The sequence below is a fragment of the Manacus vitellinus genome, unplaced genomic scaffold (assembly GCF_001715985.3).
Source record: "Manacus vitellinus isolate BGI_N305 unplaced genomic scaffold, ASM171598v3 scaffold_32_pilon, whole genome shotgun sequence".
NCBI classification, from domain to species: Eukaryota; Metazoa; Chordata; class Aves; order Passeriformes; family Pipridae; genus Manacus; species Manacus vitellinus.
The window spans coordinates 1,871,585-1,876,362 of NW_021940460.1; the positions used below are offsets into that span (position 1 = coordinate 1,871,585).

The window sequence follows — 4,778 nt, forward strand, 5'->3', positions numbered from 1 at the left end:
CCCTGCTTTTTACCTTTTCTACCCTATTGGCCTTTGCGGAGAGCCAACATGGAATGGGCTCCCCAGGGCAGTGGGCACAGCACCAAGGCTGCCAGAGCTCAAGGACTGTTTGGATGATCCTCTGGGGCACAGAGGGGCCTGTGCAGGGCTAAGGATTGGACTCAATGTGGGTCCCTTCCTAGCTCGGCATATTCTGGGATCCTGTGATTTCCCTGATGCTGCGCTCGCTCTCCTGACTCACCCAAGGGGCTGCCTGAGGAGCAGCAAGGCATGGCCCCACATGGCCCCACTGCTGTCTAGCCCGGCTGAGGACCACAGCGGGGCTGGAGGAGCCTTCATGTCCCTCCTCATATTGCCTGTCCCCAGACTAACCATGGCAAGCACCTGGAAACGCATCCGTCCCCATGGGCACAGCCTGGGGTGTCTGACCAGGAGCCTTTGGGAAGGGTGGCAGCCGCTTGCCACCTGCTCCCAGGGCACCTGGGAATGCTGGTGAGGAGAACTGAGCTCTGCATCCTCACAGCTGAAATCCGGGTGCGCAGCTCTTCTCACCTGGGAGCCACAACAGCGTTTCCATGATGCCGGCAGTGAGGTGGAGCGCGGTGCTGAGGAGATGGGGGCTCACAGGGGCACCTCAGCACCCCAGCCATCCCCACCCCAACATCAGGGGTGCTCCCCTGGCAGCACCAGGGCTGGGGGGCTGCAGGCCCTGCCCTGAAGGCAGAGCTTGACGTGCCCCACAGCCCTGACAATCTGGATGAGGTCTCATCCACCTCGCAGCGTTACCGCCGGGGCTTGTTGTCAGCGGAGTCATGCTATGACAGTCATTATGGGTTTAAATGACTCATTTTCCACTTAACTGTATTATTGTGGCTTACAGAGCATCTGGAGCTTTGCAGCAGTAAATACATCACTGAATGCTACAGCAATGTACTAATCTATTGCTTTGAAGAATCTATTTTAGCAAAATGCAGCCGGGGCGGGCAGGTGTGTCTGCGCCTGTGCCGGCCAGCCCAGCTCTCCAGGGCACCTGTCCTGCACCAGAAAGGGGTAGAAACACGGCTGATGGCGACCTGTTTGTGCAAACTGATTGAGCATCTTTAGTGCAATCTGATGACGCCTCAATTTGTTGGTTTTAGTGCAAAAAACCGAGAGATTCTTATCAAGATGCATGAGACCCTGCGCTGGCGCTGAGGCGGCCGGGCCTGCGAGGTGTTGGCGTCTCGGGGAACGCCGTGGGTCTTCTCTGATCATCCTTACTGGAAGGACCCCCTCTCTAAGATAAGGAAGGACTTTTTATATTATATTTATCATGGGTTTTTTATGTTTTCTCTCCTCAGCGGGAGGCACGGCCCGGGATGGAGCTGCAGAGGGCAGTGTGGGAGAGGGAAAGCCCGGCCAAGATGGCGGCGGGGCCGGCGCGCTCGGGCGCTAGAGGGAGATGGCGGGCTGCGGCTCGAGCGGCTCTCACAAAGCCAAAAATACGACTTTTGGGGGCTGTTTGGGTTTTTAAACCCCCAATGGACCCTCCCTGCCCGCAGCTCTTGTGCCGGGCTGCAGAGAGGCGGCAGCCGGCGCCCCTCGGGCGGCCGCGCCTCGAGCTCTGCACAGATCTCAGCAGCTCCCGCTTCTTATTTTAGAGCTGTGAGGGGCTGGGGGAAGAGTCTGGTCGGGAGTTATTTTGATAAAGGCATCTTGAGAAACATCTTGAGGAACGCAGCAAGTTAGAAGTAAAGGCTGAGGGAAAAAAACCCATACTGTCTGTAAGTTCATGTGTCGCCTGAGGTGATGGAAAAATGAAGTGGGAAAAGGAGCAGGTGCGACAGACTGGGGTTCGCATGTGTTCATTTACTTGTCATAAAAACAGGCAGCAAACGCTTTGCTTTCTCCGCCAGCTCCTCGGAACGTGGTCCCTGGTGCCCTCAGCCTTCGGGAGGACAGACTGGCAGCAGCAGCAGAAATGCCAGGGAAGGTCACTGTGGTGACCTGCAGCTCCACATAAACCCGGTTAAAAGTAAGAATTAAAGGGAAATAAAAGCCTGTTTAGAGAGGGGAAAGAAACGCCCAACAACTCCTCTCTTTTCAGATTTTTGCCACCCATATTCACCTTATTGCCTCTTCCCCAGCAGCCTGTGTAATTTCTCACTTTGAACTTGAAAAGAAGGCAGGATGCTGGGGAGCAAGAGAAACCCTTTAGTAGTTTCTTTTCTTTGCCAAAGTTGAGTTTCATTAGACAAGTTTGGGTGGGAGAAGTTGTTTTCCCTGGACACCGTCCTGGCACAGCCTGGCTGGGGTGGGTGGACAGCAGGACGGTGGGAGCAGACAGCTGGACACAGGATGGGCTGTGTCCTCCACTTGGGGTGTGAGAACGAGGATCTCGAGGATTTTGAAGGGGAAATTGTGCTCACACCAGCATCGTATATGTTTAGTGTGACAGGGGGACTCCTGAGCTCTGGTAATGTGAGGATGAAGCCAGACTGTGTGGAATTAGACATAAAATTTGCTCTCACTCCAGTTTTGTGGGGGTAAATTAAGTGTGTGTTGTTCTGTAGCATGTTTCTTCAGACGACTGCACGTTTTACAATTGTATTTCAAAGCAAAGGACTGAGGCTTCAGGTTTGATTTCTGTTCCAGCCTGCTGGGGAGTCTTAAGATGAATATTAAGAATCTGTGCCTTTGTTTTTTCACTATGATAAGTGATGCTTTTCTCCCTGCCCTTCCCTCCTGCCTTGTCTCTTGTAAAGAACTTTTATATTTGTTATTAGGAATTCTATAAGAGAGGTTTCATCGTGGTCTTCTTGTTTTATTCCTTTTTTGTTCCTGCAGTTACATTTTCTAATACCCATTAGCAATGCAGTAAGTCTATTCTGGCAGATTATTTAGTTTTATCTTTGGGTTGGCTTGAATTTGGACAGACTACAATCGATGTGGGCATTGGATTTTAAGAATTGTTCTGTAATGACTGCAATAGCTTTATATCACTGCTAATTCTGAACTCCATGAACCTGTTCCCTGTCTCCACAGCTTTGGCTGAATGGCTCTGAGTGGCACCATGACTGCTTGATAAAACAGGGAACAGTCTATTTGCAGCAAATCTAGCATAGAGTGGGTGGATCTCTGACTAATTGATAATCTACATGAATTTCTATGAAATTCTGGAATCTAGACTACTGTGGGATCAAACTGGACCTTGTTTTTGTGCCTGTACCTTTGACAAGTTTCTCCCCAAATGTGCAGGACTGAATTTGCCTGTCACCAAAAGGCTAAACCATGAATGTCCTTGGATTTGACTTCCAAAATACCTGCTGCATGTTGATGTGTGAACACAGCACTTTGCTGAACCTGGGAATCCAGCTGAAAAATAAGAAGACAGTTCTGCAACACCACACCTGTTGGTGATTCTTGCTTTTGATTTTCTTTTTAAATGCATCCCATCAGTGAAATTGCATCCCATCAGTGAAATCTCTCACTTAACTCATCAAGACAGCAAAAGACCCTCACAAATATATATATTGTGGGGGACAAAAGACAAAATGTGATGATTAAGTGTAAAATAGTAGGATTTTCTTTTGTCTAGAATACCAGATTAGAGTTTTGGCTCTATAAAGGAAGATTGGCTTGCTATTATCTTGTGGTTTTTTAGCAGGTGGTTGACTTCAGGATGTTCAGATGGATTATCTGGAAGGCAAATACAGAGTTAGCACCTCTGAAATATCTGGTGGGTATAAAACCAGTGCCTGAACATTAGCCTGGGGGAGAATCTTGTGTGGGGATATTTCTGCTTTGGAGCAAGGGACAGAGGATGGTCTAACTGGGAGATAAACAGGAGGTCTAAATGGAAATTAATGGAAACTCAGTTGCAAAATAAAAAGGTTTTTTTTGTGCATTTCTGAATCAGCAAGTGTTGAAAGGCTGATGATGCTTGTGAATCTTTTCTTCCTGTAGGTAACTGAAGACCTGCTGAAGGTAATAAACTCTCTCACTGCTGAGCATCAGAGGAATCCCAGGAGTTCCTGAATTTCTCACAGGTATGAAAACATTTATTAGAGATGTTACTGCAAGAGTTGGGGCAAAATCACCTATTTTGGTTGGTTTAGTAAAGATAAACAGCCACCAGGTTGGGGCTGTGGAGCTCTTGTGGCCTCTGCAGCTCAGTAAGAGACTCTCAGGTTTACATAGTTTACCCAGGATCAAAATGAGCCTAATATTCCAAACTTCTCTGTGTATATTATCCATTGTATTATATCTCCATCCTGTAGATCTATGAAAACAGTAAACAAGAGAAGTCATTCTTCTGGGTGGAGAATGAAACTGTCCTGATAACTTTAAAAGACAAAACAGGAAGTGTTGTTTTAAAATGTTTACCCAGGATGAAGTAATGGTTTCTAATGCCCCAGCACAGCCACAGCCTGGGGTGGTTTGCCACAGGGCAGACAGGGACCTGGGACCATGCCAGCTTCAGGAAGCAGAGTTCAGGCTCTCTGTGAATCCCAGGGCATATTCCAGAGCAAGCCAAGCCAATAACTGGGTCTTTGCAGTAATCAGACTTTCAGGTTCCCAAAATGCTGACACGTATCAGTCCAGAGGAACCCAAAGACTGAAGATATTTTCCTTTGAAGTCTGACCAAAGGCTCCCTTCTCATATTTTCCCTGAGGGGAGCAGAATCCACAAATCTGGAAGCCTCTGCCAACTTTGGTAGACACAAGTTTCCAAACACTGCTGGTGCTGTAGAGTTAAACCAAAAGCCCTTTCAGGTGATTTATGTGTCTACTCTGCC

At 48.4% G+C, this 4,778-nt stretch overlaps 1 long non-coding RNA gene across 1 annotated transcript; it reads left to right on the top strand.

The window, feature by feature from the left end:
- The first annotated feature begins 1,245 nt into the window (after nt 1-1,245).
- Nucleotides 1,246-4,029, top strand: LOC108640387. Its single transcript, XR_001921138.3, has 3 exons — nt 1,246-1,763; nt 3,647-3,718; nt 3,946-4,029. It is a non-coding gene; the product is annotated as an uncharacterized LOC108640387 (long non-coding RNA).
- Nucleotides 4,030-4,778: the final 749 nt, after the last annotated feature.